The sequence below is a fragment of the Microcaecilia unicolor genome, chromosome 4, assembly GCF_901765095.1.
Source record: "Microcaecilia unicolor chromosome 4, aMicUni1.1, whole genome shotgun sequence".
NCBI lineage: Eukaryota > Metazoa > Chordata > Amphibia > Gymnophiona > Siphonopidae > Microcaecilia > Microcaecilia unicolor.
Genome location: NC_044034.1, coordinates 224468558 through 224481383, shown reverse-complemented (window position 1 = coordinate 224481383; position 12826 = coordinate 224468558). Strand labels below are relative to the sequence as shown.

Genomic DNA, 12826 nt, shown 5'->3' with positions numbered 1-12826 from the left:
TTTCCATTCAGCTGCGCGTGGGCATCTGCCCTTTCTCTTCCTTCCATCCAGCATATAACCCCTCTCTCTGCCCCTTTCCATCCAGCATCTGCACCCTCTCTCTGCCCCGCAGTGGCGTAGCAAGGGTGGGGCGGTGGGGGCGGTCCGCCCCAGGTGTCATCAGGTGGGGGGGTGCTCCGCTCCCGCTGCTCCGCCTTTAAAAATTTTTTTCGAAGCGCCGGAGTGTGGCAGGCAGCGCGCCTCGCGTCTGCCCTGCTAGTAAAGAAGATCTCGCTGATGTCGTCGCCCTTCCCACATTGAGTCCCGCCCCCCTCTGAGGCAACTTCCTATTACCGCGAGGGCGGGCAGGACTCAGTGTGGGAAGGACGACGACGTTGACGAGATCTTCTTTACTAGCAGGGCAGACGCGAGGCGCGCTGCCTGCCACTCTCCAGTGCTTCGAAAAAATTTTTTAAAAGGCAGGACAGGGTAGGAGCAGCAGGAGAACGGATCTCAGCTGTCGGGTCGGGGGGGACTCAGAGGGGAGAAGGGGATTGGGGAGGGGTGGGGGAGCACAGAGGGGTGCTTAAAGGGGATTAGGGAGAGTGGGGGAGCTCAGAGAGGGGAGAAGTGGATTGGGGAAGGGTGGGGGAGCTCAGAGGGGTGCTTAAAGGGGATTAGGGAGGGTGGGGGAGCTCAGAGAGGGGAGAAGGGGATTGGGGAAGGGTGGGGGAGCTTAGAGGGGTGCTTAAAGGAGATTAGGGAGGGTGGGGAGCTCAGAGAGGGGAGACGGGGATTGGGGAGGGGTGGGGAGCTCAGAGGGGTGCTTGAAGGGGATTAGGGAGGGTGGGAGAGCATCAAGGAGGGGAGAAGGGGATTGGGGAGGGGTGGGGGAGCTCAGAGAGGTGCTTAAAGGGGATTAGGGAGGGTGGGAGAGCTCAGAGCGAGGAGAAGGGGATTGGGGAAGGGTGGGGGAGCTCAGAGGGGTGCTTAAAGGGGATTAGGGAGGGTTGGGAGCTCAGAGAGGGGAGAAGGGGATTGGGGAGGGGTGGGGGAGCTCAGAGGGGTGCTTAAAGGGGATTAGGGAGGGTGGGGGAGCTCAGATGGGTGCTCAGAGAGGGGAGAAGGGGAGGGGGAGGGGAGTGCTCAGATGGGAGAAGGGGTCTGAAGCTGGAACTGGGGTCTGACAAGGCAGGAGGGAAAATGGGTCCATGCCTGGGGCAGGTGGGAGAATGGGTCTGGGGCTGAAAAGGGGGGATGCAAGGCATGTGGTGGATGAAGGGGGCTGAAACTGTGGGGACTAGGGGCTTTAAAGGGGACAGGGAGAACTGGCTGGGGCTGAAGCTTGGGACTGGTGAGAGAAAAGGGCTGGGGTTGAAACTAGGGGCTGAAAAGAGGACAGGGAGAAGTAGCTGGGGGCTGAAGCTCGGGACTGATGGGAGAAAAGGGTTGGGGACTGGTGGGATAGTGGGGCTGGAACTAGGGGCAGGTGGGAGATGTGGGCTGGGGCTGGAACTAGGGGCAGGTGGAATAAGGGGGTTGGAACTAGGGGCTGAAAAGAGGGGGCAGAGAGAGAGGGGATAGAAGGGGGGAGCGTGAGGGAGGGCAGACCCTGGATGGATGGTAGAGGGAGGGCAGACGGATTGAAGGGGCAGAGAGAAAGGGCAGATGGTGGGTGGAAGGGGCAGAGATAGAGGGCAGATGTTGATGGAAGGGGGAGAGAGAGATGGCAGACTGGGGCAGATGGTGCATGGAAGGGGCAGAAGTGGATGGAAGGGACAGAGGGCAGACAGTGGATGGCAGAGAGAGAGAGCGAAGACAGATGCTGGATAGAAGGAAGACAGTGAAAAGATGAGGAAAGCAGAAACCAGAGACAACGAACTGTAAATATATATATATATTTTTGCTTTAGGATAAAGTAGTATTGTAGCTGTGTTAATAAATGTTTATAACAACATGTAAATAAGGTAATCTTTTTATTGGACTAATTTTAATACATTTTACTTTCGGAGAACAAAACCCCCTTCCTCAAGTCAGGATAGGACACTGTAATAGTACTATACTGAATTGACCTGAGGAAGGAGGTTTTGGCCTCTGAAAGCTAAATGTATTAGTCCAATAAAATGATATTATTTGTTTTATTTCTATTTGTTAATTTGTAAAGTGGTGATTGGTATTTGTTAGTTTTTTCAAATTTACATCTGCTGTCTTTATATTTTGCACAGTACTAGAGGACATTTTCTGTTTCTGTGGTGTTGCATTGTATGCAGAGTCTGGCATCGGGGGTTCAGTTTAATTTTGTCTAAATAAAAAGTTTATGATTACTTATTCTATAGTGGATTAGGGTGTATCTGTATTTGTGAAAAAGACATGGCTTTCGGTTGGCATTGACTGTGCAGGATCGACGATCTGTACTAATCTGTCTGTTTTCGTTTTACAATAGGTGAATTGATGTTCTAGTGCTCACTGTAGTGTTTAAGATGCTTTCCCTTTCCTTGTGTGACTCGTAGAAATTACTGCTTATGGTATGGTAGAATTGCTCTATAGGTCCTGAGTGTTTTGTATTCTCGGTATGCCTAGTACTGGATTTCGGGGGGGGGGGGGGGGTTAAAAAATGACCAGCCCCGGGTGTCAACTACCCTAGCTACGGCACTGCTGCCCCGTTCCATCCAGCGTCTGCCCCTGTCCCTTTTTACCCTTGTCTGCCCCCTCTCTGCCCCTTTCCATACAGTCACATGTGCGTCTGCCCTTTCTCTCCCTTCCATCTGGTGCATGCCCCCTCTCTCTGCCCCTTTCCATTCAGTTGCGCGTGTGCATCTGCCCTTTCTCTCTCTTCCATCCAGCTTATGCCCCCTCTCTCTGCCCCTTTTGCAGCCAGCTGTGCGTGTGCATCTGACCTTTCTCTCTCCTCTATCCAGTGTATGCCCCCTCTCTCTGCCCCTTTCCATCCAGTGTCTGACCCTCTCCCTGCCCCTGCCCCTGTCCCTTTTCATCCAGCGTTTACCCCTTTCCATCTAGTCTGCCCCCTCTCTGTCCCTTTCCATCTAGCCGCACATGCATCTCTGCCCTTTCTCTCCCTCTTTGCCTTCCATCCAGCCTATGCCCTCTCTCTCTTGCCCCTTTCTAACCAGCATCTGCCTCCTTTCTCTGCCCCTTTCCACCAAGCGTCTGGTCTGCCCTTTCTTCGCTCATTTCCAGCACCGTCTGCCCCTCAGTCGGTCCTCATTTTAGTTGGCCATTTTGTTTTCTTTTAATTTTACTACTACTACTATTTACTACTATTTAGCATTTCTATAGCGCTACAAGGCATACGCAGCGCTGCACAAACATAGAAGAAAGACAGTCCCTGCTCAAAGAGCTTACAATCTAATTTTGCCTCGTTCTGCTCGGTGTACCCTCGCTGCCACTTTTTTTTCAGCTGTCAGTGAAGCGTTACCGCGGAGCACGGTTGTGGCCGACTATTAAATCAGCTGATTTCACAGCCGCTTTTATTTTGGCTCCACGCGCTCCTGCCGTTGCGTGTTGCCCGCTGCCTTTGCTGCCCTGTGCCGTGGCGCTGTTTGGTGTCGGCTAGCCAGCAGTGCCGATGTTGTCGCTTTGGTGCCATGGCTGTGACCAGCAATGATTTAACACAGACTGCCTCTGCTGTGTCCTCACTATGAGGAAAACAGGAAGTTACATCAGGAGGCTAGACACAGCAGATGTCCCAGGACTGGTGGGAGCAGGCAGCCTGTCTTCTTAACTAGAAGTAAAAATATTTCAAATTGTGACCATCACCTCAGGGACAGCACACACACTCCTTCCACTACTAGACACGTTTTTAAATCAGATGGGCTTTTGTTTGTATGGTGACTCTACAGGATGTGGAGACCACTAGTCCTGAGCATTTTACTTTGGGTGACAAGGGCTGCCAAAGGCACCCCTTGCCCCAGAGCCTACTTTCAAATAGGGCCAGATAATTAGGAAGGCTGGCGAGGAGCATGCCGAGCAGCTGCACATAACATGGCGGCTGACGCACAGCAGCTCCCTCCCTGGCCGGAGCAACCCTTCCCTTCCGGCTTCCCCACCGACGGTCTGGATGATGCGGCAGAGGACCCTGCATGCCCGTTGGTTGGGAGGCCGGAAGGGGGCGACCATTTTACGGGGGTTGAGTGGCATGCCATTTTCTCCCCTCTGGCCTGGCCACCCCCCAACCTCATGCTCCCTGCAGAGGCTGCTCTCTCTCCTGGGACTGTAGAGCGGCAGTTCCTAACATTAGCCTGCAGATGGCAGCAAGGCGCAACAGTGCTAAAAGCAGTTTTCCTTATGCGAATTTGCGGAGCAGAGGAGTAGCCAGTTGGTTAGTGCAGCAGATTTTGTTCCTGGAGGGACTTGGGTTCAATTCCCACTGCAGCTATTCATTATCACTCATTTTGGAAAGCAAACAAAAACAAATTTGTCTATATTTACTGTATCTAGGGTCCCTGTCTGCATAGCTTTATTTTAAATTTATTTGCTTGTTTGTTACATTTGTACCTCACATTTTCCCACCTATTTGCAGGCTCAATGTGGCTTACATAGTACAGTAAAGGCGTTTGCAAGTCGGTGGATAACAAATACAAGGTTAAGTTGTGGTCGATTGAGGTAGGTGTGTGCTGGGCACCATGAGGGGCGAGGGGAATGAAGATTGCATACTGTCCAGTATGATCATTGGTTATGCTGTGTTGCTGGGTATGGGGATTTATATATTGATATTTATAGAGAAGCATATATATATAACGGTATATATATCCAGATATGTACCCACACTAAATGCGATGTCTCTGCCAGGATGGCCATCCAGGTCAACAAATTACATAGGTGATCGACAAGCAGCAGAGGTGCTCGGTACTATTAGCTGCCTTATCGACTTAGACAAATGTTCCTTCAGCACATTAGTCATGGAGTGTCACCAAGCTATCATTACGGTACGTCAATCCTTGGGTGACGCGTGCATAGTGAGCATTGTCTGCAGGAAATCAGCCTCCGCAAATCGATGCCATGCTCTGTTGACTGGAAACAGTGCTATCTATCGGGAGCACGAGGTACCTGCCATTGTGTAATTACGGAATTGTTAGACTGAATGCTCTTCTTCTGATTTTCTCCCACACAGTTCCCCTCATATACAGTGGGGGAAATAAGTATTTGATCCCTTGCTGATTTTGTAAGTTTGCCCACTGACAAAGACATGAGCAGCCCATAATTGAAGGGTAGGTTATTGGTAACAGTGAGAGATAGCACATCACAAATTAAATCCGGAAAATCACATTGTGGAAAGTATATGAATTTATTTGCATTCTGCAGAGGGAAATAAGTATTTGATCCCCCACCAACCAGTAAGAGATCTGGCCCCTACAGGTAGATGCTCCAAATCAACTCGTTACCTGCATGACAGACAGCTGTCGGCAATGGTCACCTGTATGAAAGACACCTGTCCACAGACTCAGTGAATCAGTCAGACTCTAACCTCTACAAAATGGCCAAGAGCAAGGAGCTGTCTAAGGATGTCAGGGACAAGATCATACACCTGCACAAGGCTGGAATGGGCTACAAAACCATCAGTAAGACGCTGGGCGAGAAGGAGACAACTGTTGGTGCCATAGTAAGAAAATGGAAGAAGTACAAAATGACTGTCAATCGACAAAGATCTGGGGCTCCACGCAAAATCTCACCTCGTGGGGTATCCTTGATCATGAGGAAGGTTAGAAATCAGCCTACAACTACAAGGGGGGAACTTGTCAATGATCTCAAGGCAGCTGGGACCACTGTCACCATGAAAACCATTGGTAACACATTACGACATAACGGATTGCAATCCTGCAGTGCCCGCAAGGTCCCCCTGCTCCGGAAGGCACATGTGACGGCCCGTCTGAAGTTTGCCAGTGAACACCTGGATGATGCCGAGAGTGATTGGGAGAAGGTGCTGTGGTCAGATGAGACAAAAATTGAGCTCTTTGGCATGAACTCAACTCGCCGTGTTTGGAGGAAGAGAAATGCTGCCTATGACCCAAAGAACACCGTCCCCACTGTCAAGCATGGAGGTGGAAATGTTATGTTTTGGGGGTGTTTCTCTGCTAAGGGCACAGGACTACTTCACCGCATCAATGGGAGAATGGATGGGGCCATGTACCGTACAATTCTGAGTGACAACCTCCTTCCCTCCGCCAGGGCCTTAAAAATGGGTCGTGGCTGGGTCTTCCAGCACGACAATGACCCAAAACATACAGCCAAGGCAACAAAGGAGTGGCTCAGGAAGAAGCACATTAGGGTCATGGAGTGGCCTAGCCAGTCACCAGACCTTAATCCCATTGAAAACTTATGGAGGGAGCTGAAGCTGCGAGTTGCCAAGCGACAGCCCAGAACTCTTAATGATTTAGAGATGATCTGCAAAGAGGAGTGGACCAAAATTCCTCCTGACATGTGTGCAAACCTCATCATCAACTACAGAAGACGTCTGACCGCTGTGCTTGCCAACAAGGGTTTTGCCACCAAGTATTAGGTCTTGTTTGCCAGAGGGATTAAATACTTATTTCCCTCTGCAGAATGCAAATAAATTCATATACTTTCCACAATGTGATTTTCCGGATTTAATTTGTGATGTGCTATCTCTCACTGTTACCAATAACCTACCCTTCAATTATGGGCTGCTCATGTCTTTGTCAGTGGGCAAACTTACAAAATCAGCAAGGGATCAAATACTTATTTCCCCCACTGTATGTCTGGGCTAATTCAAGTGCCATCTCCCTATCTGAGGTTCCTTTCATGCAGTACAGCATACGTGCTATGGACGAGACTTGGTGTTACCCGGTTGCCTTTTGGGTGGTTTTCATGCATACCGTACACTCTTATTGTCCATCCGCTTCATTGTCCTTAACAGTCATAGGTACCTCTTCCTTCCTTGTTATGGCTGAGCTGCTAACCTTTTCACCTTTCATTTCATGCTTACTCGCTCTTGCTTATGAAACCCCCAAGAACGGCTGATCCAGAGTGTTACCATCACCGTACAGATCACAAAAAGGCTGCTTGCTGCTGTATTTCCCTGGATCCGTATCCTCACCTGATCCAAGTATTGCACTTCTCTTTTCCCTACTCAAGGATTGACAGTTAAGCAGCACTGCGACTTCTGGGTTATCCTCCCCTAGTCCTTTATCCTCTGCATAGATGAAGTGACGTTACTTTACAATACAGCTGTCTTGGCGGCAGGCATATCACAGGGACAACAGTAACATCCTTTGACCTTTACATAGTGGGTTCAAGATTATCAATCTCCCATACTCAGTTTTGGAACTGCACTTGAACTACTGGTGGTTCATCTTCATAAGGTTGTGTTACTTGGAGGGTACATGAAGTCGAATTCCCCCTCCCCCCGCATACAACATTGGCCCGATGTTCTATCCGTTGTCAGCCTTGCCTGGTTGGGAAAGATTCCTGAAATGAGCTACGCAAAGCATGCAGTTCCCGCGTAATGCAGACGAACTTGCTTACAAATTGTAATTATTGGAGGGCTGTTGCCTCGACCTCTCTCAACCTGCCTTGGCTGTGCTCATGGGTCTTTGGACTCTGTGCTCTTCCTGACTCACTTGGTAACGGGCTCTACAACATTTCTGTCCACGCTTGCCCTCAAAGACTCCCAGATTACTGGCGTCTTGTGGGGAATGCAGGATGAGCCTGAGTTGCTGCGGCAGACTTTGTGTATGGGAAAGTGGACTCAGTTACCACAATACTAGAGAACAACAAAAAAATAAAACCCAAAGGGTAAGATGATTTGCAATTCTTAATGAATATAGGTAAAGCCCTCAGAGACCAAGGATTGACCGAGGTCTGACCTGCAAGACTTTAATATCTACAAGAGATTATATGGTCTGCGGTCCTATCTCGTTCATAGGGCTATATTCTACCCATATTAGTTTGCTTATGAACAAAAAATCATTTTAGAAAGTATATCAAAACAATCAGTCTTTTTGCTGAATATTTACTAGATAATACAATCTAGATAAACGACAGAGAAAACTTTAAAACTTAGCTTTCACTGAAGTAGTGCAATAGCCCCTCTGGTTGAGTAAGTCTTAAATTGAATAAACAACGTGGCCCATATCGTTTCGCCTTGTTACAGGCTTCTTCAGGTTTTGCCCAATAAGGTTATCAAACAGGGGTATCACTTTACCGTGCTGCGACGTTAATCTTGGGACCGGTTCTTAACAATCCCAAAATCTTTTCAGTGGACTCAGTTCCCATGGAAGCTAATTTTACCACTGAGTCAACTTCCACAATAGGAAGACCCCTTACAAAAAGGCACCTCTTCTGACTTGTGAGCAAACTGTTTGTTATTCTATACATGACCATTCCGAAAAATATGGAGGTTTCAGGGTGTATTCCTGTGCTGGGGTCTACCTCAGGACACTTTGATCTTGCAGTACCAGATCTTAAGCGGCCTGAACACCTGAAGCTTGGTTGTTCTTCCAATTGGTTGGAGTAAACGGTACAGAAGTGCGATATGTGAGCTTACACTGTGGAGGACGATCCTTTAGCTACTGATATGCTAGGTCTAGGTCTTGGAATAAAACACCCCGTGTTAGGTCCAGGTCTTGGAATACAACACCCCGTTAGGCCTCGTAGATACTAACGATATGCTAGGTCCAGGTCGTTAGGCCTCGCGGCTGCTCTGGCAGGAGCTAAGCCTCCCCAGTAATATCTATGCCTCGGTCTACGGAGCATACGGCAGCAGTGATTGGTTCTCTGTTCTTTGGCCGCTCCACTGGACACGCTGTGGCCTCACCAAGACCATCACCTTCCTTGTATTATTCTCCCTTGTTGCAGCTGCACTGGACACACTGTGGCCTCACCAAGACCATCACCTTCCTTGTATTCTTCTCCCATGTTGCAACAGTCCACGTTTGGGGGCCTGGCACCAGCCTACGGACGTGCAGCCATGGGGGAGCTCATAAGCAAGCGACCAGCATGTTGCCCGCACACTGCAGCGCTCCTCCAGCATTTTGCTCCGTTGCACGTTTCAGGAGTAGATCACCGGACTGCTGGTGCTTTCTTACGTTTCCAATTTGCACACTTTCAACAGACAAGGAACCAGCTCCAGTCCCCGAACACCTATGGCATTTGGTATCGACACCGGGCACTTGGCATTTGGACACTGTGCACTTACTCATCGACACCGTGCACTTGCTCATCAGCAGATCATTAGCCCGTTCTACCCTGCGCTCATATAGATGGGCATTTCATCGAGTTTCTGCATACCTCCTATGTCATGGGTGGCCAATTGGAGCGGTTCATGCTTACCTCATTGTACGTTATATCACGGCGGCATTCGGGCGAGGCGCCTTCAGGTAAATGGCCATCTTGCACATTGCAGGCTTCTCCAGCTTCTTCTTTTGCCAAGCTCCGTGGAAGGCAACCCTCGTGCCAGCTTACTGATCAGGACTTTGTTGGGAGGATATGCACGGTCGCCCTTACGCCCCTCGACACCAGGTGGCATGAGCCTTGCACTGCCTATGGTTCGCTCTTCACACACTGTGCAATGATAGCTACGAGGCTGCAGTGTCTGAGCCATCTCCTCTTTGACCTTCTTCACTGCTATGCACACGCTGGAGGCCTGCAGACGGCCGGCGTCTCAATAGCGCGGGAAGTCTGTTCAGGCAGGCAAAGGGCTCACAGGCGGGCAAAGGGCTCACCATTACCCTGCATAGGCTTGCTCACTTGTCTGCTAGCTAACCTCAATGCATACCTAAACGAACAGATGGCTCATGACAGTCATCCCCCCGTGAGTTTCAGTTCAAGGCTGTCTTTCGACAAGCTTTCCTGGAAACGGAACCTGGCAGTGCCCGACAATTGCGGGACTCACTCTTTCTGGTCTCCTGCTACTGACAGGTGCAGTGTGGTTCATCAGGCCCACATACCTCCAACGCTGACAGTGTTTAGCGGCCCAGAGACCGGGATTACACCTTGGCCTAGACGCTACAAGGCTTGGAATTCCTGGTATGAGTTAGCTCCGGCTCTTACCACTGCTGTTCACCCCATGCCACCGCCACCGCCTTGGCCAGGCGGAATCTCCTAGCATTCTCGGCTACTCTGGAAGGGACCACCATACTCTGGCCACCATACTCCGGCGGATATCATCCTGTGGTGGCATTGCGGTCCAGAGGCATGACTAAGGTCACAGGCATGACTAAGGTCACACGTGGGTGGTGCAGCCTGGCAGAGCTCAGATCTGGCATCATGCGGATCCCAGGCTTGACTAAGGTCACAGGCATGACTAAGATCACATGTGGGGGGTGCCCTTGAGCGCCATTCATGAAGGGAGGATGGGGGGGACCCGGGGACCCTGATTCTCAGGCCCCCCAGGTTGTGGCGGAGGCACCCGAGCCTGGGAACCATGGGATGTGCTGGAACAACAGCCGAAAGGAAGATCACCCGCTCCAGGCAAGAGACAGGAGCACTCACTGCTGGCAGACTAGTCACCTCGCTGGTTGCACAGGGCAGGTGGGACGCTGGTCTGGGGGGAGGTTGCCCCAAGCAGATGGATGCTCGGCCACACTGGATGCTCGGCCGCGCTGGGGACGGAGACAGGGCTGGCCGCAGCGTGGGTGGTGATGCTGGCTCTCTAGCTGGATAGGCACAGCAGAGAGCTGAAGCTTCTGATACATCAAACCCAGGGCTCGAGTGCTTCCTAGGGATTGTTTAATGTGTTGTTTCAATAAAGCTGTGGCCATTTATTCCTAAACTTGTCTCATGCTTGATCTGTGAGTACGCTAGGGGTAAAAGTGAGGGCAGGAGCGAGAGGGCGTGCAGCCTGCCTATGTTAAGAAAGGCCAGCGAGGAGCATGCTGAGCAGCCGCTCATAACTTGGCGGTTGCCGCACGGCAGCTCCCCGGCCTGAGCGACCCTTCCCTTCTGGCTTCCCCCTGACGGACTGGGTGACGTGGCAGGAGGCCCTGCCCACCGTTGGTTGGGAAGCCAAAAGGGGGCAGGGCCTTGGGGGTCCCCACGCACCATATAAGAGCTGCTGACGAGATGGGGGAGGTCTCTTTGTCGGCAGCGAGCAGAGAAGTCCGGGGAGGCCTTAAGGGGGAGGTACTGTCACGGTGGTGCCCAGGTTCCTTGCTCTCAGTTACCTCGCCCCCCGGTGGTTAGACCTGGTGGCTGCTTTGAACTGATGGCTTACCGTTTCCCATGTTCCAGAAGATATGCTGATCCGGTCCGGATCTTCCAGCCTTCCAGATTGTTTTGGGAGTTTTTTGGAACTAAGCAGTACCCATACCTGGTGAACTCCCTTGTATGCTGCCTTTATTAACCACCTGGGAAGGTCTCTAATTTGCCTTGCAACAGAGGTCCTCAGAGGAGTTTCCTTTGGTGAGAGTTTGTTGCAGTGCTGCTGTGCTATTTCCTGATTGTGGCTTTGACCCTGCTTGTCTCCTAGTTTATTCTTCTGTCTGCTGCCTGCCCAGACCTGGCTTGTTTTCTGGTTTTGTCTGCTGCTTGCTGCCTGCCTGGAACCCCGGTGTGTTTTCTGGAAGTACCTGCTGTTCGCCAGCCGGCTGCTGTTCCTGCAGTTCTGCCTACTTGCCCTGTCCGGTAAGTCCTGTTGGCACCCAGGGGCTCAACTCCTGAGGAACGGCGGTTAAGTGCAGGTGAAGTTTGGGCTGAATTCCTGTCCTGCTTGCTCCAGCTTATGTTGCCTCGGCTGCAGTCCTCACCTGGTAGTTCCTGTCCTGAAGTTGCTGGTACGTCTGTTCTGCCTTGTCTGTGTTTGGGTGATTCCTCCTGCTGCTGCCGCCCTTCGGCAGTGGCCTAAGGGCTCACTAACACCGAGGTTCCATGAGAAGCGTGACAACTAGTCTCTGACACAAAAAATGTGCAATAGTTCCAAAGAGCATGCGAGTATCCCAGTGGTGTGTGGGAGGGGAAACCACAACATCAGCCAAGACCAGGAAGACGGGGTGGAGGGGTAGCAATCTTGATTCGGGAGACAATCAAAATGCACAAAATATCCATTCCCCAGCTACATGAATCAGAATCTCTTTTAATCCAACTTGACGAGGAGAAACCAATCTGGATGCTCATGGTATACATAGCACCTCGAAACAACACATTATTTGTGCAAGAACTCCTAGACCTGATTACTCAAGTGACCCTGAATTACCCTAGGCTGGTGATCATGTGAGACTTCAATCTACACATCGAAACCCCAGATACCACCACAGATGTCTTTTTGGACACGATGACAGCACTAGGATTTACACAGGTGATCAATTCTCCAAACCATGAAAAGGGTCACATACTAGACCTGGAGGCATATTTTCAAAGCACTTTGGGAGGCTAAGTTCCATGTGTTTCTATGGAACTTTGGGAGGCTAAGTGCTTTGAAAATAAGCCTCCTGGTATTCTACAAAGGGGTGGATATCCCAGAATTCTGGGATAACAGTATTGAAATAACACCTCTAACATGGTCAGACCATTTTCTAATTAAATTCTCCTTATATGACCACCTAAAACAAATGGCACCTCCCAGAGTTTGGAAGGAGATCAGAGACAAAATAAAGCTGACTGCTGAGAATTTCCTAGAGGCCTTGGACTATCCACATGTGGATGAAAAGACGACAACAGTGTCAGAACAAGTTGACATCTGGAATACACACTTAGCCAAGACCTTAGAGAAAACAGTACCACTAAAAAAGGTCTTATGCCCCACCACAAATGCTCACCTTGGATTTCTCCAGAACTTTGGATCCTTAAATGCCTGGATGAAGACAGACTAAACTGTAGGAAGCACACAGCAAAGTACCGCCAAGCATAGGCGCCTGGTATAAGAGGCTTGGGG

The 12826-nt window shown here is 50.4% G+C and overlaps 1 protein-coding gene across 1 annotated transcript in view; it reads right to left on the bottom strand.

The window, feature by feature from the left end:
* LOC115469679 (adenylate cyclase type 10-like) overlaps positions 1 to 12826 on the bottom strand; it is a 254501-nt gene that overhangs the window by 142051 nt on the left and 99624 nt on the right. The window lies entirely within an intron of this gene.